We start from the raw sequence: 26,595 nt of genomic DNA on the forward strand, positions 1-26,595 counted from the left end.
TCCCACAGTTTCTCACCTCATTATAGAGTTAACTCAAAATGGATGCCAGACTCAAATCTAAAATTACGAAACTTATCCCACCTTTAAGAACTGTGCAAAAGGTATAGCTGATTAGAAGAAAGACGAAAGATTTGTAAATGATATGCTGTGATCTGAATTTCACAAAAAGTTCATGGAGAAATAAGTAGTACAATTTTATGTGCTTAATTAAAGTCTAAAATGTTAAAGATAAAAAAAATTATGAAACTCAAGGAAAAGAATAAGGGAATTCCATACTTCAAACTTTATCTGTAAGAGAAAAAGAAATTGAACCTTATCAGAATTAAAAAGGTTATGTTAAAAGGATGAAAAGATAATTTTAGACAGGGAAAATACTTTAAAATCATATACTTGAGAAAAAAGTGGTCCTATAATATATGAAGAGCTCTCAGAACTCATCAGTAGCAAAATAAAGGGTTAAATTGAAACAGAGTACAAGACAAGACATTTTATCAAAAGAGAGATACACATGGCACACAGCATATGAGAACATCTTTCATGTTATTGGCTATTCAGGAAATGCAAAGACATACCCCCATACACTTAACAGAATGAGTAAGATAAAAAAAATTGCAACAACAGCAAATGATAGCAAATGGTAGAAGTGGATCCCTCATGCATTGCTGTTAGGTATGTAACATGGTATAGCTCTCTGGAAAACAATTTGGTGGGTGCTTAAGACCCTAACGAGCAGTTACCATGCAAACTAAATGTATAAAGTTTTGGACATTGATCCCAAAGAAATGAAAATTACATTTATTGAAAAACCTATTAACACATTATCTACAGTAAGTCCTTTGAAGTAACCAGGGACTGAGAAAGGCCTGGGTAGACGTTCTTCCATGGATAGACAAATAAGTAAACAGATAAACATATTTGTGACAGGAGCATACCTAGCAATGAAAAGGACTGAACTCAAAATAAGTGCCGTAGTGAATCAATCCCCAGAACAGTAAACTGAGGAAAACTTGATCCCCAAGGACTTTATACTGGGCAGTACTATTTCAGTGTCGACATTACAGACACGGAGAGCAAATGAGTGGTCGTAAAGGATTGAGGAGTGGTTTGGAGGGATGTGGTTCTAGCTAGGAGAGAATCGTAATGTTGTCTTAGGAGGAAACTGGGTAAAGGGTGTGTGAAGTATCCCTGCTGTTCCTGCAATTGCATGTGGATTTATGCTTGCTTCAGAATCAAAAGCACAGTTTGAAAACGGAAACCACACCATACTGATGCTTTTTCCAAAGAATGGTATGTCCCTCCTAGGAAATGGGAAATGGGAAGCAGAGGAAGTCAAGTGCTTGAGAGGTCATGGCATCTGAGGACAGGGCACAGGTTGTAAAGGCCCTTGAAGGCCAATGGGAGAATTCAGCTTTTCTTTAGATGGACTAGGAAACCATTGCAGGATTGTTAACAGATTATGAATGGACTGGGCCCTCATAGGGTGACTTTGCCTGCTATTCCAGGGGACCTGTTAGGTGGCTCTTCCATTAACTTGGAGGAAGGCGTGGTGGTGCTTTTTTCCAGGGTAACAGCAGTAGAGACGTGAGGGGAGTGAGTTCTAGGTATGGTTTGAAGCGAGGTTTTCAGTGCTTGCTGACACTTGGCTGTGCAGAGCCATAGGATGAAGTGGCAGGAGGCCCAAGGCTGCAGTTTGAACACCTCAGGTTGGAGAGAGCAGTGTGTGCTACGTGAGTATGATTTTATGAGAGGGTTAAGTGAAAGGATGAACGGTGCTGGTTGGTCGGGGGAAAAGTCACGGCCATGGCTACCAGAGTTAGAATGGGCTTTATTAGAGAAAAGAGGGGATCGGAGGGAAGAGGCCAAGCCTGACGGCGGAGGGAAGCGGGGGCAGAGCAGACAGCAGAGAGGAAACAGAGGGGGGGGGGGGGGAGGGAGGGTCTGTGTCCGGCCTTTTAAGGCGGGGACGCAATCGCCCACACCCCCTGATGATGTAAGACATTAGACCTGGAAGAGTGAGAGCAGGATCCTAACCTTAAGATGTGGTTTTGGAAATTTAGGACTGATTTACATTTGGTGGATGGACAGGGAACACAGGAACCAGTACCAGGACAAGGCTATATCAAACTTTAGAGGTGGCTCCAGGAAGCAGTGGCCTTGGAAGTGTGGAGTTTCTGGAGGCCTGGCAAAGGGCAGGCATGGTCCAGGATGAAGCAGGTCTGACTAGGAGGGCAGCTGATGACAGTAGTAATTGTTTTGTTGTTGTTTGTTTCCAGATGGTTTCTCTGTGTAGCTCTGGTTGTCCTGGAACTCACTCTGTAGACCAGGCTGACCTCAAACTCAGAGATCTACCTGCCTGTGCCTCCTGAGTGCAGGGATTAAAGGCGTGTGCTGTCAGAAGTGATTGTTAGTATAGCTCGTAGTTGGATTCCTGTAGAGAAGAGTCAGGAGGGCTTGGGAAATGGCTCACTGGATAAAGCTGATTGTTAAGCAAGTATGAGACCTGAGTTCCATTCTCTAGCGCTCACATGAAAGCCAGGAGTGACAGTATGCCCATATAATCCTACCCCTGTGGGGAGGAGGCAGGAGGATCCCTGAGGCTTTCTGGCCAAGGAGTCTATTCCATATAGTAAGCTTCAGGTTAGGTGAGAAACCCTGTCTCAAGAAATAAGGTGGAGAAGCATCGGAGGAAGGCATCCCAACATTAATCTCTGGCCTCCACATGTTCACATTGATAAGGTACCTGACAACATGAATGCACTACACACAGTAAGGAACTGGGTGGTGCTTACTGAGGAAAGTAGGACCAAGCAGGAATATTTCCCCCAATAAGGTCATTTTGTATTAACTTTTAGAGCCAGCATACATAATAATGGGTGTCTTAATGATTTTTAAGATATGTTGATTATTGTACTTTGCCCATATTTAACCTGCCATTGCTGTTTCTGGTCTCCATTACTCCTCATGCTGGTCTCATTCTTTTACCCACATAGTTTTTCTCTTTTGTCTGTCTGTCTGTCTATCTGTTCTGCATCTATCTCTCTGTGTGAGTCTCCAAAGGAGTAATTTTATTTAAATTTAAAAAATCCTTTTTAAACATTTATGGGGTGTGTGTGTGTGTGTGTGTGTGTGTGTGTGTGTGTGTGTGTGTGTATGCCTGAACTCAGTGTGTGCTCATATCATGGCATACGTGATATTTAAACTGAGTACTAAAAGGCCTCCTCATGCCACTCAGCATCTGTGCCCGCTGGGCCAGTCTTTGCTGTGTGATCAGAGGACAAAAATGTGGAAATAGTCTCTCTCCATCCGTCTTGTGGGCTTAAAGGGATTGAACTCAGATTGCCAGGCTTAGTGGCAAGTGCTTTTCATTGCTGAGTCATCTTGCTGGCCCCCTTGAAGCAGACATTTTTTAAAGTGCAAGATATACGAGCTTTTGTTTGGTGTGACTGAGGAGATGGCTGCAGATGAGCGGCTGCCGGAAGTGCCCCTCCTACCGCTGTCGTTGCCAGGCGCCTCAAGGAGATCTGAGAGAGTGCTGGGTGCCATGGAGGAGGTAATGGGATAGGGAAGAGATGCAGGCAGACATGGAGACATAAAGCACTGTCTAAGTGAAGGGCAATCGTATTTGAAGTAATTTGAAGATTGACAGGAAATTTATAAAAGGAATATGGAGTTCCATTTACAACGGTAAGGGATCGCCTTCTCGTCCGTGGCTTCCTGACCTCTGGAAGAACCACAGTTGCTGCTGGCATGGTTCCAAAACATGAAATGTAAAATGGAATTGAATAATCTCTCCTAAATCAATTTTGTGAGCCAAATGACCTACAAAGCGGTGTGATATAGTGCAGGTGTACAGCATGGAGAGATGTCTGCTGAATAGAATACAGCAATTGGGTTTGAAGATAGCCAAATGCTAACTTCTTTGGTTTCTGGAACCTGGTCTTTAGGTACCCTCCCCCGACCTGTTGGTGCCTGTGTCTTTTTGCTTTGGAGCACTGATTTGAGTCCTGAGGTCACCTCACTGGGTGTGAGGAGCTCTCTGGCAAGTCCTCCTTATCAGCATTCATCCCCTGCTTTGTGTAGTGGGGGCATGGGGTGTGGATGATCTCAGACTGCTTCCTGAAGGCGTGGCTCCTTCCTGGGCTTCCTATAATGTTGCTGTCTGTACTTATCCTGGGAACACCTTTGAGCTCAGGGCTTTGTCCTTATGAGTAGAGGCCTCCTTATGAGGTCACTTCAGGACCCAGGTTGGATTCGTGGGTACAGTGGTTGACTTTGCAGTGAAATAGTCAACACTCTTTACCAGCTGCCATACTGGATTACCTAGAGATTCCTTTGTTTTTTGGAGCCTCGCTTGGCTGGACTATCTTGTGGGCATGGAGACAAGGGCCTTTAACTGGTGTTTGGGTTTCTTTTCCTTGAGATTTTTGGTATAAATAAATGATAGCCCACTTCCACCTAACTTCACTTTTGAAGACATTTCAGGGTTCTCTAGTATTGGTTTATAGGGGAAATGGCTGCCAAAGTGGATCTATACTGGAGACATCCATTATGTGGGGCCACCAAGAACCAGGGATTTGCATATGCTATTGTGTGGTCACATGTAGGTTCATCTATCCTTCCCCCCTTTCACCTTTTTTAAAAACCTAGAAACCATTCTTAATTGTAGGCTACACAAAAGTAGCTTGTAATCCATACTTTACTGACCTTTGCCATAATCCAGGAAGCAGAAATAAGATACTGAGCTGGCCATAGTGTCATTAACCAAATTCACCCAGGGTGAGAGCTCAAAGCATGCCCAGGGAACATTGTGTCATTGTGAAATTTGGTCTTGGAAAGGACCCTTACTTGTATGTATTATAGCCTTCCACCATGCAGGTGCTGAGTTGCCCACACAGTCTTGTATTTAGAGATCCACCTTCCCTGTGGCTACAGGAACACCAGGCATTATGGGCCTAAGCAAACCTTTTCTTTTCTTGGAGCAGAAAAGCTACCGGAAGTGGGGAGTTCTGCCATGCCCTGTAGCCTGGAAAGGCAGGCTCTCTGGGGGCTTAGAATTAGTTGTTTTTTTTTTTTTCAGTCACTAATATGACCCCATATCCTTAGCACCTGGGAGCATTGGTGACCTGTCTGCCCGGCCACAGAGATGTGTCTTTAGGCCGCTGATCTAGGGCTGCGTCCTGAACATGGTTTTTCTACTGATGGTACAGACTTCCTTTCCCTGCCTTCTGTGCTCTGTTCTTCACCAACACCTTTTGTTCCTCTCTCGTCCCAGTTACCCACCCCTCTTTACCTTTCCTTCTGTCCCTCCTCTGAATCCTGTAAATGCTGTAGAAGGAGGACGATTTTGGCTTCATCAGCAAGTACTGGTCCACGGGGCACAAATTCTGAGTGGCATGAGGACGCCTGAAGGGGCAAGTACTGCGGCTGGGAAGAGATTCTACTGAGTTTTATTTTATATGTGTTCTGTCTGCGTGGATGTCTGTACACCACATGCTTGCGTTGTCTGTGGAGGTCAGATGAGGATGCTGGATCCCCCGGAACTGGAGTTACAGATGGTTGACAGTTACTGTAGGGGGCCAGGAACCAAACTCAAGTCCTCTGGTAGAGCAATCAGTGCTTTTCCTATCTGAGCCATTGCTCCAGCCCCTCTCCTGCATTTTAAAACTCCAGATCTAGATCCAGTAGATGTGAGGGTTGGGAGTCTGCATTTTTTTTTCCCCTGTCCATACTTTGAGAGGCTCTGGCCCAGACACATGGTTCTCTGCAGACATAATCAGATTTGCTCTGCCGGTGGCTGCCAAGTATAAGTTGTGTTATGAGGACCATGCCATCCAGTGCAGTGGAGGTTCTGGAGGAGGGGAACGTCCTGCCTTCCTGTGTGCCGCCTGTTTGTTGTTAGGTTCCTGTGAGATGCAGAAGGATATAGGCGGGGATGTGTCAGGAGTCTCTGTGCTGAACCATCTGCTCAGGTCCAGAGCCCCATCCTCACCCCAGTGTCACCCCGACTGTGCTTCTTCTGTGTCCTTGGGCAGCTGGCTGCTCACAGGTGAGGTTTAGAATGACTGAGGTGGCCTTGGGGACAACTCACTGTGTCATGATTTAGCTCAGGCTTCTCTGACCTCCAAGGCCCCTGTTTACTGGAAGTGACAGAACGGAGGTGAGTTTGGCTCAGGGGAGCCTGACTCTGCTCATTCTCCACGCTTCCTCCTATGCTCCATGAGCAGCGCTGTTTTAAAGGACTAATGTTTGGAAAGAGCTTTAGACTGGTCCTGCGGGAAAGGAGCATATTTAGGGTCACAGTGTGGGTGCTGTGTGTGTGGCAGGGTGGATGGCAGCAGCCTGCCTCACCATGGAGATGAGTCATGTTTTGGTCACCCTGAAAGTGTCCTGAGGCTTGTGGGGCCACCTGGTGGGGGAGGTATGGCTGAAGGGGCACAGAGGGAATCTGGTGGCTTTTAAGAGTCTTGTCCAGATTAGATTTCTCGTGGGATGGATTTGGGATGTAGTGTTAACCAAAAGTCAGGAAGGGCAGCATGTGGGTTTTGGACATTATAGGACTTTTGTAATCTGTTCTAGGACCTCCCATGTTCAGGAAATAAAGTGAAGGGTTGTATGGAAAACATATGGAAACCATAGCTTAACATAATATACATAGTGAAAGGAGTCAGTGTCTCATTTAAATAGAGCAAGAAAAGCTAGCCAGTATAGCATGTGGAAGGCAGAGTTTGATACAGAAAAGGGTTAATCCCTTCCTGGCTCAGAAACACCCCAGAGGAGCACCGTCCAGGAGCTAATGCATATTGATGGGTGTGACTCATGTGGCTCTGGAAGCTTTTAGGCCCTGGCCCTGTTTCAAGACAGACTCAAGACGCCTCCTGATCTTTCTCTGGTAGGAAGAACCCTCTGTCCCTGTGGGGGCCTTTGCACTACTCAGGGAAATGTTCATTGTTTAGAGAGCTCTGCTTGCGGATGGGTGTGGCTGTGTTGCAGGTCCGGTGGGTGCATCTTCAGCAGCGTAGCTATGGGCAGAGGGACCCTGAGGATGATCTGTGGAGCCTCAACCTGGGAAGCACGATTTTAAAGACCGGCTCCCTTGCTGGCTAGCTATGAAACTTTTGGGCGAAATATTTAGCCTTTTGGGTCTTAGTTCCAGATCTGTGAAAAGGAAAGAGTGGTCCCACATGTGCCAAGCTGCTGTGAGGAGCACAACATTATACAGGAAGACACCACACATAGCAGGTGCTCACCAAGAGGGGCTTCATGAGGTAGTGATCCACCGACATGAAGAGTTTTCATGTGTCCAAAGTTGATAGCCCCCCTTTTTATATAGAACATTCAGTGTCCTGAGTTGAATATTCAAAACTGGAGTGAAGGAATACTTTTGACTTAGTAATAGTATGTTGCTTTGCATCCCTTAGGACCAGGTATGCCCCATACTTACGGCGGGGGAAATACTGCTTTTTAAATATACTACAAGTAACACAGTGCCCTAGATAGCAGCTCTGGATTGTTCCACCACTTGGCTGCCCAAGTTCTAAACACACCTTTGCCCTGTCATCTGTGACGAGTTTTCAGAATTTGACACTTCTGTGAAAAAAATTGCATTTTCCCTCTAGGAGTAGACATTGACCTGAGTTGTTTTCTTTAATGCTGGTTTTAAAAAAAAGTTCTAGTTTAGGGTTTTAGGTTTCTAGAACTATTGTGCAGATCATACAGAGAATATCTACACATCCCACATCCAGTTTGTCGTTTGACATTGGCAAGACGCTCTTGTCCCGGTCACCACCATCATTACAGAGGCGCTGCTACTAAGATCTGTTTCAGGCTTCCTCAGTTTCCCTCTCTTGTCCTTTTCTTCCAAGATTCCTTCAGAGGACACATTAGAGGTAATCCCCATCTCAGGCCTTCCTGGAGTTGATGGCTTCTTACACTCTCCTTTTTTTATTATTCTTGAAAGATACACACACACAGACAGACACACACACACACACACACACACACACACACACACACACACACACACACACACACTTTTCTGTGTATGGGTATTTTGCCTGCATATATGTCTGCACCGTGTAATGCAGTACCTGCAGAGGCCATACGTTGATACGTTGGGTTCTCTGGGACTATTGTGAACCACCATATTCTGGGAACAGAACCCAGGTCCTCTGGAAGAGCAGTGGTGCTCTTAGCTGCTGAACCCTCTCTCCAGCTCTCGTTTTCCTATTTTTGATGACCTTGACCTTTTTTTCAGAATGTTCTTTACTGACACCTGCTGAGGTGCGTTGTAAGTGGTCCAGGGTCCTGGATGTTGGGAAAGAAGACCACACAGGAGCACTGTTTTGTCACTGCGAAGGAAGCACACAGTCAGCCCAGCTCAGCACTGAGATGGGGACCTGGATCCATACTGGGGATGTTTCCAGGTTCTTCAGCACAGTGACACTCTATGTCTTTTTTGTGCCATACTATTTGGGAAAAAGTCTGTGTACAGAGAACACATATAGAGAGGTGTGCTCTACTTCATTGACTACAGAGGATCTTTATGCATGCTTTGGAATTACCCTTGGAGGTTAGTCTGGTCTCTCCTATTTGTTGGTATGAAGTTTATTTTATTCTTTGGCTTATAGCTTTTTTATACTATTTATTTTTCAAATTATTCCAACTTTGGGCTTTGTGAATTCTTTCAGTTGACTTCTGTATCTTGTTACTGTGCCCTCATCTGTGTGTGTGTGTGTGTGTGTGTGTGTGTGTGTGTGTGTGTGTGTGTGTGAAGAACTTTTTCCTTTGGTTTTATGTTCTAGGATTACTTTATTTTCTGCCCCTGTCCTGGGATCATCCACGTCTCTAAGGAATCCTTGTTTCTTTTTATCAGCAAATAGTAGAAGCAGCCAGTATCAGGGTGCTGGATCTCCTTGCTTTACTGGGTTTTGCTGCTTTTGGACCCTCTTACTTGACAGATCCATAGAGGTATATCTGCCAGCCTCTAACTCATGCCCTTTTTTGTGGACCATTGTAGCCTCCTTCTCTTCCTTGTGAGTAAGACCTGCATCTGACAGTGAAGCACCTGGTTCCCATTGTCCATCATTCTGCATTGTTCAGCCCAGTGGACATGTAGAACAGTGTAGGAACTGTTCACTCATATTCCCTGAGAGACAGCCTAACTGGCCAGAACACAATGTTAGTGAGGACTTTATTTCCTCAATTTCCACAATGCTGTTAGGACTTTTGCCTGACAGAACGAGATAGATGAACACCTTTTACCCACCCTGTTAGTGAGAAGCTTTACTATTTTTATGGTCGTTAAGGCTGTATTGTCAAATTCCACATCCTGTCCTGGGATTCCCCAATGTTCTGGATTACATTCATGTAATCAGGTTTATATTTAGTGCTATAAAATGCTATGGCTTTTTGATAATTGCTTTGTCTCTCTATAGCTGTCATTACAGAATCACACAGGACAGCTTTACTGCCTTAAAAATTTCTTATGCTCCAGTTGTCCATCTTGCCCTCTCAGCCACTGATAACTACTGATCTGTTTCCCAGCTTCTTTTGCCTTTTCCAGAATGTTGTATTGCTGGAGTCAAATAAAATGTAGCCTTTCCAAACTGGCTTCTTTCACTGTGATACATATTTATTTATGAATCGTCTGTGTCTTCATAGCTTGTCAGCTCATTTCTTTTTATTACAGAATAAGATTCTATGAATGAATCGCTTGCTTACCCATTCACCTATTGAAAGATGTCTTGTTTGCTTTTGGTTGCTTCAGCTTTTGACAGTCTAAATCAAGCCAGTCTTAGCATTAGTGTGTAGATCTTTGTGAATGTAGGTTTTCATCTCATTTGGAGATATTCCAGGTAACATAGTGGTGGAGTGCTATGGTCAGAGCGTGTTTAGTTTGTAGAGAGCTGTCCAGCTGTCTTGTGTGAGTGGTTCCACCATTCTGTCTCACTTCCTCCTGCACCCACATGCTGACAGGAGTCCCTACATCTTTGCCAGTGTTCAGTGTTGTAAGTTCTTTGCATTTTAGTTCTAGTGTGTATGAAGTTATAGCTCCTTGTTTTAATGTGCAGCTCCCTGACTTTGCTGGGTTTTTATCTGGTGAACCAGTTTTGAAAACTGATTCTCTTGAGCCTTTCTCTTCCCCCAGACGACTTGCCTCTGAGTCTCCTACTGGCAATGTAAACAGTGGTCTGTGGTCAGTTAGCTTGATCTGCTTCTGAGGTCTGTGTTCTTACAATAGTTATGATTAGACATTTCTAGTGTATCGAAGACTAAGAGAGTCCAGCCCCTTCATAGTCCCCTCCCAGGGTCTGGGAAGAATCTACAACCAGCTGCTAATTAATCTTTGATGAAAAGAAATGATTCTATGTACATGAAACTCCTTAGTCCATATACTTTATTCTTCTGTGTCAGTTATAAGCTTATATTCTGGTCTCATATTTAGCTCCTTTCTGGCCTGATTTCTCTCTACACTTATCTGCGGTCCCCTCTAGGTTTTATCTTAATTCCTTCATCTTAGTTCTGCCCCTTCTAGGTTCTCATCCATCTTGTTCTTTCCCATATCATCTCCTCTCCCATTTCCTTCTCTCTATTCATCTCAGTTTGTTCCTCTCAAGTTCTTACCCATCTAGTTCTTCCATTCTCTTTTCTCTTCTCCATCCCCTAGTGCCCCGGAAATCCTGGTATATATACACTTACAAGCAGTATTATTCACTTAACAGTGCAAAGCCAGGCTTCCAGGGTCAAATGGAGGGGTGATAAGAATCACATAGAGAGGCAATAGTTGTTAATTATCATTTGCAACCCCAAAGGGAAGTGACCAATGGGAAAATGAGTTAACTAAAGGCTAAATTCAGGTAATATCTAAGAAGAGGGATCTTATGACCTCAACTATAGTCTTAAACGTGATTAGTAGGAAATGTTAAGAATCTATAAGTTGTTAGGTCAATGAGAGAAAATAAAACTGCCTTCATTTTCCTGTGGCTCCTATCTGTTCAAGCTATCTGCCGTTTTTCTGCAGGGTGGGGGAAAGTGTGCTCAGTTGCTAGGCAACTTGTGTACAGGTAGATACCTCTGGTGATAGTTAAAGGGAGATCTGGAACTGGAGGTAAGATTTGGGAAAGGAGGAAGTTAAGCTTAACTGGCACATCTGTCAGGCCTTCTCAAACAGGTAGCCTGGATGCTTAAGTCTGTTCTTAAAGAATACAGAGGTATCTCTGATAAGGTACTTTCCTCCATCTGGGGATGGACCTGGCCAGATGCTGCCAATGATGATAATTACAGGGAGGCTTGAACTGGGGTTCTGGCTGGGTATAGCTGTCAGTGCAGAAAGTTATCTAAATATTCCTAGAAGTGGTTAGGTAAGGAGTTAGAGGTCTATAAAGTTAGTAAGGCTGTAAGAAAGGAGGGTCTGAGCTAAATTGTGTAAAGCTATTACTTAACGTCCATCTGACCTAGGCGGTGTCTCCTTGTGGAATTTATCTTAAATTAGGAGACTTGCATGTGGACTATTATTACTGCTAGTCCTTGAAAGTGGCCAAGGGAGATATCTGATTCCAGAGAAAGCCTTTCCTGAGGCTGTTCTCCAAATACCTGGAATGTGTGTGTCCAGAGAGTGATCAGTCCACACTGTTAGCCCTTCTTAGGGAAAAGTCAATTGGGAAAACTGTGAAGGCACACATGATTTTCACAGCAGAAGACAGCTGATATATAACAAGCCAAGTAACACCAAAAGCTCCTTGGAGTTTGGCTTCCTCTGGAGGAGTTCCCTGATTCCTCCAGGTAGTGACTTTGCCATAACCAGCTGAGTTCTTATGATATATTCCTGTGGCTGCAGCACTAGTGAGGTTGCTTTTTCTGCATAATTTATAGCATACTATTGAGCCTTTACAGTGAAGTATACATATAGGTCAGGAGAATTTGGGGAGTGACTGTGTTATCTAGACTATCAATAGTTCTGTAGTCCCAGATTTCAGCATGCTACTATTATTCTGACATTGTATTTGGCCTTCTTTAATTTTCACAGCAAAGCCCAAATTGGCTTCTACCTTGGCCTTACTTTCCATATCTCTGGCACTGGCTCGCAGCCTGCCTCTACAGCTTGCTGACCATGTGTCCCTATAGTTTGGTCTGTTCTCCATCCAAGCCAGGCTGAGCCTCTGACCTTGCTCTTGGTTTCTGCCCTTCAGAAGACTGCATGCCTAGTTCTGTCCACATGTCAACAACACCCTGTCTCTGCACAGTTCTGCTTTATCTAGGAGGAGGCCATGTTTGCTTTTGTACCTTATGAGGGTGGAGGTTTCCACCTAACCTTATATCAAAGCTGTCTATGAACCTGTCTCCTCTCCTTACACTGTGTGACTCCTTGAAAATGTGCCAGCTGGCTCTGCTGCCTGTCAGGAGGGTCCAGCCTGCATGGCTTGAGCTGGGAGTGTGTGGTTGGTAGAACTCTTCTTAGTGCCCGACCCCCACTGCTGTCTCAGATAGGCCCCTTGAAAAGGATGATAGTGAGGATGTACAGCTCTGTGACATGTTACTGTCAGCTTCACTGGGGTTCTCTGTGGACATATGCGTGATCCCTTTTGTCACAAGCAAGCTCCTGTGCTGGGGATCCTGTTTGTAATCTGCTTCAGCAACTCCTCTTCAGACTGTCTCTCATGAGGAATCTGTTGTGTTTTGTAATGCTGTCATGGTTACTTTTCTTGGTGCTGTGATAAAGTATTCTGACCATAGGGCTGGAGAGAAAGCTCAGTGGTTAAGAGCATTGGCTGCACTTCTAGAGAACTAGGGCTGGAGTCCCAGCACCCACATGGCCCCTCACAACCACCTATAACTCTTGTCCTAAGGAATCTGTTACCCGCTTCTGGCTTCCATGAGCACAAGGCACATATGTAGTATACAGACATACACATGGATAAAACATCCATACATATAAGAAAATACATGGCAAAATCAATAAAGAAGAAAGCATTTGTTTTGGTTCACTGTTCAAGAGTACAGTCTATTATGGTGGGGAGCTTGGTGGTCATGGTGGCAGGAGCTTGAGGCATTGTGTCTGCAGCCAGGAAGCAGAGGATGAGGAACACTATGCTCAGCCAGCGTGCTCCTTTTTTCTGCTGTAGGATCAAAGCCTAAAGAATGGTGCTGCCCATTTATAGGGTGAGTCTTCCCCACCTCAATTAGCATAATCAAGATACTCCCAAACAGACATGGTCAGAGGCTGACCCACTCAGGATAATCCCAAACAGACATGGTCAGAGGCTGACCCACTCAGGATAATCCCAAACAGACATGGTCAGAGGCTGACCCACTCAGGATAATCCCAAACAGACATGGTCAGAGGCTGACCCACTCAGGATAATCCCAAACAGACATGGTCAGAGGCTGACCCACTCAGGATAATCCCAAATGGGCATGGTCAGGGGCTGACCCACTCAGGATAATCCCAAATGGGCATGGTCAGAGGCTGACCCACTCAGGATAATCCCAAATGGGCATGGTCAGGGGCTGACCCACTCAGGATAATCCCAAATGGGCATGGTCAGAGGCTGACCCACTCAGGATAATCCCAAATGGGCATGGTCAGGGGCTGACCCATTCAGGATAATTCCAAATGGGCATGGTCAGGGGCTGACCCACTCAGGATAATCCCAAATGGGCATGGTCAGGGGCTGACCCACTCAGGATAATCCCAAATGGGCATGGTCAGCGACTAACCCACTCAGGATAATCCCAAATGGACAGGTCAGAGGCTAACCTACTCAGGATATAATCCCAAATGGACAGGTCAGAGGCTAACCTACTCAGGATAATCCCAAATGGACATGGTGAGAGGCTAACCTACTCAGGATAATCCCAAACGGAAAGGTCAGAGGCTAACCTACTCAGGATACTCCCAAACGGACATGGTAAGAGGCTGACTCACTCAGGATATAATCCCAAACAGACATGGTCAGAGGCTGACCCTCTCAGGACAGTCTCTCTTAGATGTGCCTGGAGGTTTGTCTCCTAGGTGATTATAAATTCTGTTGCAAAGTAACTTACTGGTAGAAAGAGTTATTTTGGTTCATAGTTCATAATTTGTGATGGTTAATCTTGTTTAGCAATTTCACATACCTGGGAAGAGAGACCCTCAGTTGAAGAATTTCTTCCATCAGATTGGCCCTGTGGATATACCTGTAGAATATTTTCTTGATTGCTAATTGATGTAGGAGGACCCAGTCAAATGTGGGTGGTACCAAACCCTTGGCAGGCAGGCCTGGGCTGTGTAAGAAGGTATCTAAAACGTGAGTCTGGGAGCAAGCCAGTCATTTCTCTGTGGTTTCTGCTTCAGTTCCTGCTTGAGCTCCCACCTTAATGTCCATAATGATGGACTGTGACCTGGAAGTATAAGCCAAAGAAATCATTCCCTTCCCCAAGTTGCTTTTGTTACAATAATAGAAAGCAAAGTCGAGAATAGTCCATCATAGGGGAAGGCATGGCATGGGCAGCTGCATGGTGGCAGGAACATGCTGCTGGGACTCCTAATATCTAAGCAGACCAAGAACTAGAAGAGGGCAGGAAATGGGGCTGGGTGTGATTATTAAGGCCTACCCTCTCCTGAGGTTCCACTTGCCATAGGTAGGCCTCACCTCCTGAAAGTTCTACTTATCCTGTAGTCGAAAGTTTTCCTCTGTCCCACCTGGACCCGCAGCTGCTCAGACCCAAGTAAACACACAGAGGCTTATATTACTTATAAATTGTATGGCCCAATGGCTCAGGCTTCTTGCTAGCTAGCTCTTTTATCTTAAATTAACTCATTTCTATTAATCTATGTTTTGCCACATGGTCCATGGCTTTACTGGTCTGCTGGCATCTTGCTCCTTGGGTGGCTGGCTGGTGTCTCCCACATTCCACCTTTCTCTTCCTGTCTCTCTCCTGAGATTTCCTGCCTGCCTCTAAGCTGCCTTGCCATAGGCCAAAATAGCTTTATTTATTAGCCAGTGGGAGCAACACATATTCACAGCATACAGAAAGACATCCTACAGCACTATCCTCCAGATGCTATCAGCTGGGGACCACATGTTCAAACATGTAAGCCTGTAGATGTAAAGCCTATAGTTTTACATCCTAACTCTAACTAGAACCAACTAGACCTCCCTTGCTTGGCATCAGATTTCATATTTTCCTCATCAGCTTCAGAAGGGCGCCTGCTGCTTGATGGCAGGAATGTCACACACACAGAGACACTTGGTCAAAAACTGCTTACCTTTGCTTTGGTGACTAGGGAGATGCGAATGTTTCTTGTTCCCGTGAGGGTGGTGGTCTGTGCACATGCTCCCCAATGTACTGCCTTTACAAAGGTTTTCCTTCCTCAGCAGTATTGCACTTTAATTCCCCACTCAGAAAGCTCTTGGCTCTTGAAAAAAAAAGTTGTTAAAACAAACCATAGGAGCAGACATTCACATTAGCCTAGGCCTTCAACAGTCATAGTCATCATTCTTACTGTCGTCTACTTCTACATCTTGTTCCATGGAAGGTCTTAAAGGCAAATGACATGCATGGAGATGTCATTCTCTATGGTGACATTTTCTTCTGGAATACTCCCTGAAAGGCCAATTTGAAGCTGCTTTACAGTAAACTTATTTTTTTCCAAGTAGAAACAGTATACATTAAAAGGATGGTAAAGGTATGGTACAGTAAGCATCATCTATTGTCATTGTGAAGTATTATATACTGTACACAATATTTGTGCTGTAGTTTTATGTGACTGGGCAGTACAGTTGGTTTGTTTATACCAGCATTGTGACACATGAGTAAGGCAGTGTGCTGTGCCATCACAGTGGCAGCTGGGACACAGGAATTTTTCAGTTCTTTTATAATTTATTTTTTACTGTGTTTCCCAGGCTGACCTTGAAATCCTAGGCTCAAGCAATTCTCTTCTGGCTCAGCTCCATTACAATTTGATGGGACTTCTGTGGTCTGTTACTGACTGAAACATTGTTAGGTGGTATCTCATAACAACCTCAGAATATATAGGATGTTTACATATATGTGTAATAACTAAACTTCACAGAGAAGAATCAGTGGATTTAGAAAGAAAAATTGATAAATATGCAATCATATGAGCTACTGTAGTATTCCTTTTTTAATAATTTGTAGATCACATTCACACACAGAAAAGTACTCAGGGTTTTAATGACACATATCAGGTTCAGTCACATGGTCATTGTACAAAAACTGTAGCCAATAGACAGTATATATTCCATTAGCCTGTGCTAAGGATCAAGCTCAGGGCTTTTCCCTTGGTAAACAAGTGCTCTATCACTGAACTCTCCCTTGGTTATGGAGATGAGTTTTTGGTTCTGTACCCCACGATGCCCTGGAAGTTGAAATCCTCTTGTGTCTACCTCTGCCTCCCAAGTACTGGGGTTATTAGGTGTACACTACCAGTCCTGTGACACTGGTTACATTTTGATTGTTAAACCTTGCATTTTGGATAAAAGTCACTTGGTCTTGCTGTAGTTATGTATTTCTGGATTTAATTTGTGGTGTTTTGTTGTGATTTGTGTTTATGAGGTGTTTATCTTAGGCTTCTGTGAGTTTTTTTTATATGGCGTTGGTGTCAGACTATTGCTGGCCTCATAAAATGTCGTAGAATGGAAGGGACACCACATACTCTTTTCTCATATGATCTTTGGAAGAGTTGGAGAAGGACTGGTGTCTTAGTTAGGGTTTCTATTGCTGTGATGAAACACCATAACCGAAAAGCAAGTTGGGGAGGAAAGGGTTTATTCGGCTTACACTTCCAGATCATAGTCCATCGCTGGAGGAAGTCAGAACAGGAACTCAAGTAGGCAGGAACTGGAGGCAGGAGCTGATGCAGAGACCATGGAGGGGTGTTGCTTACTGGCTTGCTTCCCCTGGCTTGCTGAGCCTGCTTTCATATAGAACTCAGGACCACAAGACCACAGATGGCACCAGCCACCACGGGCTGGGCCCTAATTGATCACTAATTCAGAATATGTCTTACAGCTCGATCTCATGGAGGCATTTCCTCAACGAGGCTCCTCCCGCTGCTGACTCTGGCTTGTGTCAATTTGACACAGAAAACCAGCCAGTACAACTGGTGTTCATTCTTTTTAAAACATTGGGCAGAATTTACCAGAAAGCCACCTGGGGAAGGTTTTTTTCCTGTTTCAAGTTTGTTTATATTTTCTAGAGGATTTTTTTTTTTTTGGTTTATGTTTATAGGAATTTGCTAATTTCATCTATCTTGTTGGTACAAAATATTCATTGTGTTTCCTTGTTCTTTTTATCTTTGTAAGTTTAGTAGTAACGTCCTTCATATCTTGATTTTAGTCCTCTCTTGTTTTATTAGTTTAGGGACAGGGTTATCAGTGATCTTTTCAAGGAAGAACCAACTTTTGGCCTTGTGTTCCTGTCCTTTCTTTACTTCTTATTCTAATATTTACAGTTCCTTATGACTGTTTTTGGTTTAATTTTCTCTCCTTTTTCTTATTTCTGGAGGTAGACACTTCACTCACTGAGTTGCAATTCTTCTTTGTCAAATGCAGGTGTTTTCGCTGCGGGGAACCCCTGCTCTGCCCTCTGGTAGCTGGCTGCTGGCTCCTGACCCTGAGCTCCTGTTGAAGCTGGGAAGGGGATGAGAATAGGGTAAGTTAAAAATACCACAGAACATCCTGGTCTTACCACAATCCAGTTGTTTTTCTCGAATAAATGACTTTTGGATTCCTCCATCCTTTTATTTCCAGAGTTCTTAAACAGTTAATTGGGAAGACTTTTGCTTTGTCTGTATGGAAGAGAGGATGCTGAAAGTGGTTATTACCCTTTCATTCCCACCACTGTTAGCCACCTGTGAAGCTTATACTTAAGAACTAGTAAACAAGAATGGGATTACTGTAAGGTGTTTTATGGAAATGGATTATACTGGCTTATAAATGTCACAATGAAATGAATTATATAGTTTGCTAGTCAATTTTGGAAAAGAGCAGCAGTGTAGGACTGCTGATGACAATGTCACACATTCTCAGAAGCCGAGGAAATTATAACTGGGTGACTCCAGTGCAGAGCCCACTACTTTCAGAGCTGCTGGAGAGTCTGGAGCCAAGTTCCCCAAAAGGAGGCTCAGTTACGAGAGAAAGTGCACTGGGTATCCATGTCCAGGCAGGGTGTGGAGACCCGGAATGTCTGCAGTGCCTCAGCTGGGGCTGGCTGAGCACCCACAAGTCTTTGCTGTGAGCAAGGTCAGTTGTCCCTTGTGTCTGGGCCTGTATTTGATGCTGAGGAAAGGGATTGTTTCTGCAGGGGAAAGCTCCTGGGTATCTATACCTGAGGCAGGCAGGAAGCAGCTAGATTTGCTTTTGCTTAGGACGTTAACATAGCCCTGGAGCTGCGTGGCAAGAGAATCTGTACTCTTGAAGCAGAGTACGAATAGATATTCTCGTTGTGAGTTCCTCAGCCATGACACCATGTCTGGGAGCTAAAAGAGGGCCAGATTCTAAGGTCAAATTTACCACATGTCAAAGTTCAAAGGCCAGTAAAAGGAAATGGTAACTTGTAGTCAAATGATCAGCAGGTACAACATTTACTGTTTGGCAAATGAGTTAGGAGAAATGGCAAATGTTTTTTAATATCTGAGAGGCTTTTGTACTGGAACACTCACTACTGTTTGTACTTTAAGATTCAATAGGTTATATACTAATCTGGTTCGTGTCCCTGTTAGTGAATTCTTCTCGTCCATACATTGGCTGTGAAAACATACTAATCTAAAGTGTGTCACTATTAGTGAATTCTTCTCTTCAATACATTGGCTGTGAAAACATACTAATCTAAAATGTGTCACTACTAGTGAATTCTTCTCTTCAATACATTGGCAGTGAAAGCATGCAAAAATGTGGTGACCACAGAATTTATGGCTGAATTTAGATCTTTGAAGATGCTGACATACATCACCTTGTAACTACTCTTGTAGGGCCATGGTAGCCTCACTTGCTGCCTTTAGTACTTTTGATATATGGATAACCTTGGTGACCCAGAAGTTCTGTCTTCAATCATTAGAGAGCAGGCTGCTCATGTTAGACCAGCTCACTGGTGAGCCAGGCCACTTATTGCATATTCTGAGATGGTTTAGACCTTGAGTTCTATCTGATCTACGTTTCAGAGTTGAAATGGATGATTCTTACAGTCTTGCATGCTGGGATAACTGCAGCTTGGCCAGAGGTCCCTTTCAATGGAAGCTTTGTGGTAGCTTCAAGCATTTGAGTGTGTCTTGTTTACTGGTGACCCACCCCCTTCAACCTGGCAGAGAGTAGTATTAGAGTCTTAACTCTTGGACTCAGGCATGTCCATGAGTATTTCTGGTAAGAACCGGAGGCAGACCTTTATATACTGAGTTCACAGTGGTTTTCATCCCTGCTCCCATGTTACCACGATTAGATTCATTTAAAAATAATTCTGGGTTGAAAATCCCTGAATTTCTTCTCTGTAGTATGCTCAGCTACATTTGTTGGATCTTCAGTGTGACTTTCTTTTTTGTGCTCCTCACATTCTCAGTTCCATACATATTCTTGTCAGATCTTGAGCAAGTATTTCAAAATAGCAGCCCAGCTACCAGCAAGCTCAGAGTGAGGCCAGGCCTGCCATCCTAGACAGAGCCAGTGCCCAGGCATCACTCTTTAACCATCTCCCTGACTTAGAACTTGAGAAGATTTGTAATACTTGTGTTTGGGCCGTGAAGCACCGAGCCGGAGAGTGCCCCAGGATGGCTGTAAAAATCAGGTTTCCAGAGGGCTCATTGTTCATCTGTATGAGAAACTTTAAAAACATTTATGAACTTTTGAAAATTTCCACCCTTCTGAATTTACCTCTAGGATATAATCAGAGAAACGCCAATTTTATGTACAGAAAATACTCATTATAATATTAACTTAAATAATTAGCAGTTGGAAGTAAGTCAAATGTCCCAAAATAATAGAGTATTAAGTAAATGAGTTATTGTATTTCTATAACACTATGGAATATTAGATTGCAGTTAGTGTTTATAGAACTGATTCATGACATGAAAAAAATCCACTTAGTACACTGGTACATGTGAATAGCATGTGTAAACAATAGTGAATGTAGTATAAAGTGGCTGTGTGTATGTGTGTATGGTGTATGTGCATGAAGGTATGAATTTTGAAAGCCTCAGAAGTACAGCTAAGGCTTCGGGTGTCCTGCTGAGAGGTAGGGTCAGTGTTGCTTAGTTTCATACATTTCTGAATTTTTCTCAATGGGCTCATGTTACTTTTATATTCATGGGAGAAAGAACATATGTTTTTATTGTTAGAGAATAATTATGTAACTATTAACCTGGTCTTTGAGTCCTTATAAGGATGTTTTTTCTAAGCATAAAGCAGTCTCAAGTAACAGATGTTTGATTTTCATAGACAGGTTTCTTTGAGCCACAACAAATATTAAAAGGCTAAAAAGGTATATGCTAAAATTACATATATCTACAACCCATTCTGAGGGGATATACAGTTGATGTCATTTTGTTTTAAAACATGTTAATTATGAGAAAATGCTTAGGGGAAACCATGTGCTGTCAGCCCTTCTGTGTGGGAATTGGGGGTACTTTGAAGTGTGTTTCTTGTGCTTTCCAGTGGTTTACCAGGCCCCCACACACAGAACAGGCATGCATTCTGCAATGGCCCATGCTAATGGAGAGCAGGCTGTGAGGGTATGGCCTGCTGTCTGTGCAGGGTCTGCTTGTATGGGGAGCCAGATGGCCTTTAAGGGTCTGGGGCAGACCTGGGCACAGCTGATTTCTCTGTCACTGATTGCCATGTGGTAGGCTGTTTGGAAAATCTGGCAGATACTTTTAGGCAGTACTGGTGAGTAGGCAGATAGACTGAGTCTGGTGATGAGGAATGACCCACTCTGAAAGCTAGAAAACTACAAGTGAGGAAGTTTGCAATTTTAACCTAAGTCTACACACTGACACCAAATCAAAAACTTCTTTCTAAATCATTGGAGGCTTATCATGCATCTATACCTACACTACCTAAAGTATGATCTATTGTAAGTAGGAAAATAAAACAACCACAACAAAAAATTATGTCCTCTCTAGATGTGGCCAGGTGTGTGGAGAAGGCCCTGAATTTCTCCATGGAGAGATTGCTCAGGCCTGAAAATCTGCATGGTGGGAAGGGCCACACAGGATGATGCCAGGCCTGCACTAGATAGTCCTCTAAGGTCTGCATCCTCCCACCTCCACAGATGCGTCATGGCCACACATTGTCCTCACAGTGCTATTTTTTGAGCTGGAGGAGTAAACAAGCTCATTCCCAACTATTTCCTTCTCTGTTCCTCTGAGGCTTAGAGTGCTAATTATTTAGAAATGGTAATTGTACCAGTGAATCTGTGATGGGAACTGAGTTGGAACATCATTGCCTGTCCTCCCCCAATAGAAACCCTTTTAAACCCCGGCTTGTCCTCCTCCTGAATCTTGTCAGCACCACAGTACTCTCATCCTAGGCTGCTGTTGGAGGCATGGTAATGAGATACTCCGCAGAAGGAGTCAAGGTCGCCCCCTTCCTGAAGTCAGATCCTCACTGTGTCTGCTTATTTTGGGGGTTTCTTTATAGAGACCCATGAAAACCTCAGTGCCTGCAGACATGTTTAGCAAAAATGCCACTTATGAGTGCCTAAGGACCACATTTCCAGATGTGTCCATTCATAGTATACCTCGTCCAGTCCCAAGGCATCAATGCGGCCTTTGGAGTGGTAGGCTAAAACTGCCCACAGGGCAGTCCACAGGGCAGTCCACAGTGCTGCCCTCACTGTGCTGGTCTCTCCCCGTGTGACACTTGTTCATCCCCTCCTCAGGGGAAAGCTCCAGAAGCCTGTATTGTATCAGAAGGAGCCTCAATCTTACCCTGGCATGACATGAACACAAAAGCCCATGAAAGATGTTAGCTGTGCCACTGAAAATGTGCAAATAACAAAGGCATATTAGATGTATGATTGTGTGGTGTAGTAGAGTGTGGTGGCCAGAGACCACAGCAGGGGAAATCTGGTGTTAGGTTGGAACTTCAAAGGGTTTAGAAGAAATCCCCTTCCTTAGCAGGTTGCTGTATGTTTTGGCTGGTAGGACATAGAGGACATAGCTATATGTAGAAGGAAATCTGCTCTTGGTACATGTGCTGGTTAGAATATTGCACTATGCCACAAAACTGTATGCCCAAAGTAGGAAATTACAGATAAGAACTGAAGGAAGGCAGCATGATGATCAGTGCTGTTCTCAAGTTCCCTAACGGTATAGCACTTTGCTTTTACCTTTGCCTTACCATTAGTCTCTGTTTTAGAAATATTATCCTGATGAAAACATTCTGTATGGATGAGTGCTGAGGTGTATATATAAACCCGTGCCAGTACAAGAGCCTGGTTCAGTTTGTGCCGCCTGTATGCCCTTAGCACCAAGTGCATGTAGGAGCTTGCAGAGACCAGAAAAGGCATCAGATCCCCTGGAACTGAAGTTACAGATAGTCGTTAGTTGTCATATGGGTCCTGGGAACTGAACTGGGGTCCTCTGCAAGTACAGTCAGTACTTTTAACCACTGAACCACCTTTCCACTCTCCATTCTTACATTCTCTTAAAGGTCTTACTTGCATGTCATGCTAGGGTCTTGCTTGCTGGCTCCTCATGTGTGACTTCACATCAAAGTACATAAAGAACCTTTGACTGGTCCATATCCAATGGCAGCGTGAGTTACGTCCTTTTAGTCTATCTGCAGAGACATGATTTAACCTAGGCGTGTCCTCCTTTTCTGTTACCATCTCCAAAGCCAGCTGACTTGATGGATGGTCCAGCAGGGGCCTTATGGTACCTCATATACCTGTAGAGGAATAGCCAGTGAATAACAGGAGTGGAGAGGACCCCGGCCCACAGCAGCATACGTTCATCCTGGGTTCTGAACTGTGGCCCTGACTCCAGTGTGCAAACTACCTTGAGATGATTAAAAAATTTTAGTGTTTTTTTATTTTTGAAATTAAAATATTGATTACATTGTTTCTCCTTTCCCCTTTTACCCTCCAACTCTTCTCATGTTACCTTCCTTTCTTGTTCTCTCAGATTCATGGTCCTCTGACCTTTTATTCTTTAATTGTTGTCACACACACACACACACACACACACACACACACACACACACACACACACACACACCCTGCTTAGTCTGTATAATGTTACTTGTATGTCTATGATCTCAGGGCTGACCACCTGGTTCTGGATAACTAAGCGGAGGGCGTTTTCCTGGGGAGGACTATTTTCTCTTGCTCTCAGTATTTCTTAGTTGCTTTATTTAGATACCTTTTTTTTCTCCTAATGCGTACAAAGGTTATTTTCAAAGTTTTTAGCAGGAGACTTGTTTTTAAGCAGTCTTTCGGAGAAAACTTATGCAACCATAATAGCCACTAATATTAACGAAGCACCTGATTTGTGCTGGCTATCTCGACTTGACTATCTCCATTAGTGCTTGGCTCAGTCTCCATAGTGCTCCTTGAGATGGCCATTGCTGTTTCCCTCCCCTCCTGAGGCTTAGAGAGTGAAAGAACTCTCATGTTATCTTGATCGCAAGTGGTAGGCCAAATCTGACGCCATGGTGGTGGGATGAGAGCTCCCAGAGTTTACCTCCCACTGCGCCTGACAGCAGACCTGTGAGGCTGTGGAGAGCTCGTGGTCACAAACCACTGACCTCCCCATGCTGTCACAACAGAAGAGTGGTCACTTATTCATAAGTTTCCCACAAGAGCTGACATGAAAGTCTGGGGACTTGTGACACATGTAGTACTGGAGTCCTGACTATTATGCACAGAAATTTTATTGGCAAATTGCTGGAGAACAACTCCTTTGTTCTTTCATTCACGTGTGTGCCTGATGTTCCTGGGAAAGGCTGGGCACTCCTCCAGCATATTGACATCCTTGTGGAGGACAGAAAACATAACTGTAATCAGCTAATGCATTATATTGCATGTCAGATGGTAAAAGACATCAAGAAGGGAGAATGTAATGTTGGTTCCTGCCAATAGGCTGGTTAGGAGAGCCTCTGGGATGGTGAGTATTCAAGGAAGGCCTTGCAGGAGGTACTGGAGTGAGTCTGACGGTGCTGGTAGATGAAGGGTTCTGTGCCCATGGGAACTGGCACAAAGGCTGTTGGGGACATGCCTGGTGTTTTCACTGGGCTGCAAGGTGACATTATGGCAGGAGCAGTATGTGCAGGGGCATGAAGTAGAAGTGAGGTCAAGGTGGTATCAGGGTACTTTGTCAGGTGCTTTGCAGGGTCTCCTAAGACTAGCTCTTAGTCTGCATGGAGCAAGGGGCTGAGAATAGAACATGTGGGGCGAATGTGGAACACGGTGCTGTGAGCCTGTTTTCTCTCTGTGCTAGGTCATCTGCTTTGTAAATGGGTGCTGTTAATGATACTTGTTTCTTAGAGGATACACAAACAAGTCCCTGTTGCCGGAAGACCACCTTTATAACAGTGCCAATTGCATCTAAGTTTCACAGAAATCTCCAGGGAAGACCCCTGGATCTCCAGCATATAAACACCTTCTATTCGCTAGGCCTTTCCCCTCACATTTTTATGCCAGTTCATCCTCCTGGCAGATGGAAGCCTCGAGTTTTGATCTGGCCTCCCATGTTGGAAATAAAGCAGGGTGCTGGGCTGGAATCCATCATAGTTACCTCAGCCGTCTGCTCTGCACAGTGGGCTCAAAGCTAGCGACAAAGCAGCCAGGCTGAGAGGCTGGGTAAGCTGCACAGTGTGAGCCGTCAAGGCTGTGAGCAAATGGATTCTGGTGGGCTGCTGTAGGCAGATTCTGGAAGCTCCCAAAGGCCTTAGTCGAGTAGAGGCAGGAGCTTTGTAGTGGGCACCTGTGGCCTCTACTGTGAGTCAGGAGGGAGCTGTTTTGGGGTACTGAGCTGCTAGGAACAGAATGGCTTTTCTGCTGTGGGTGATGTTGATTGGGCACTATAGTTGCTTCCGGTGGGATTCCTGGCTGGTGTGCCAAACCAGAACAGAGCCCATCTGCAGCGATGCTTTGTAGGAAGAAGCGGTAGCTTTGGAAATACTTGGCTTCCATTTCAACACCCCTCAGACTTCCCTAATTCCCCAGAGCCAGATGGATGCTGCCCTCCATGGAGAAGCCCAGGAGGGTCCTTCCTGGGTTATGCGCCTGCAATCCCATGTGTTTCATAGACAAAGACTGATCCCCACTGCTCCTTGGCCATCCCCTGTCCCATCTCAGAGCTCTTTTTTCTTCACCTGTACTAAAGTCAGAGAACTGAGAAAAATAACAAATCCTATGTTAAAGTTATATTTGTCCTTTGTTCTTTTAATATTAAGTTGCTTATTTGCTTTTTTGTATTTATTCAGATTATTTTGAGAATTTACAGAATTGGAAACATTTGAAATTCTGAAAAAAATTTCAACTCGTCTCATTACTACAGATGGGAGTTTTTGGCCCCTTCATGTTGTGATCCGGGTGGTGACTGGCCCCAGCTTCTCAGCTTACAGTCATCACCCAGGCTCTTCACTTTGCTGTGTGGTGAGGGTCATTTAGACAGAGGGACATAGGGCTGTGGGGAGGCTGCACGGCAGTGCACACCGCCTTGGGAGTCTTGGGCCAGGGTTTGGCTGTGCCCTGGACCCGGCCAGTCCCTGCAGCCCTTCTGCAGATTGACCTGCCTCTGCCACTCCTGTTTCTCCCTCACTTTCCCATGGAGTCAAATGGCAGGCTCTGCTAAGGGCTACACAGAAGCACTTCTCTGTCCTTTCCCCGGTCCCCAGGGCTCAAATCACTTCTAGCCCTTCTTGTTCCTATACTGTAGAGCTATGTGCTCTAGCCTTGGGTAAGGTCACCTCCTGTTTTCTTAGGGATATGTTCATGCGACCCCAACACTGTTTCCTGTGCCCTGTCTACTAGCCGACCACTTCCACTAGCACCAGAGATGGCTCAGACTCCACCCCCATGACCCCCTTCAGAGACTCTGTCTTGCTATGTCACTTTGGTTGGCCTCAGACTCATTATCCCCTTCCTCAGTCTAAGTACTAGGGTGACAGGTGTGCAGCAGCACCCCAGGCTTGAAGCCCGCCCTTGACTTAAAAAAGAAAAGAACAAACTCAAATGGCAGATAAAATTTATAATGAGCCCTGGCACTGTCACTTCCTACCCCTTCTCTTCTTCCTTTTTAAAAACCAACCAGCTAAAATGGGGCTAACGATGTAGCTCAGTGGTAGAGCTCTTGCCTAGCATGTGTGATGCCCTAAATGTGATCTTTTTTTGTTTGTTTTGTTTTTCTTTTTCTTTTTTTGTTTTTTCAGGTTTCTCTGTGTAACAGCCCTAGCTGTCCTGGAACTCTCTCTGTAGACCAGGCTGGCCTCAAACTCGAAGAGATCTGCCTGCCTCTGCCTCCCTAGTGCTGGGATTAAAGGCGTGTACCGCCACCACCTGACGTGTGATACCCTAAATGTAATTCCCAGCATTCACAAACAAACAAAAATGATCAACCAACCAACCACTAACTTAGGGCTGGAGAGATTGCTCGGCAGT

General features: G+C 44.5%; 1 protein-coding gene across 9 annotated transcripts in view; it reads left to right on the top strand.

Annotated features, from left to right (window-relative positions):
* Pcbp3 (poly(rC) binding protein 3) overlaps nucleotides 1–26,595 on the top strand; it is a 204,004-nt gene that overhangs the window by 49,260 nt on the left and 128,149 nt on the right. For all 9 annotated transcript variants that reach the window (XM_052744608.1, XM_052744607.1, XM_052744609.1 and 6 more), the window contains exon 2: nucleotides 17,556–17,655. The gene's annotated coding sequence lies outside the window, so the exon portion shown is untranslated. The remainder of the gene's footprint in view (nucleotides 1–17,555; nucleotides 17,656–26,595) is intronic.

This window comes from Peromyscus californicus, unplaced genomic scaffold (assembly GCF_007827085.1).
Source record: "Peromyscus californicus insignis strain IS unplaced genomic scaffold, ASM782708v3 Scaffold_19__1_contigs__length_69161282, whole genome shotgun sequence".
Lineage (NCBI taxonomy): Eukaryota > Metazoa > Chordata > Mammalia > Rodentia > Cricetidae > Peromyscus > Peromyscus californicus.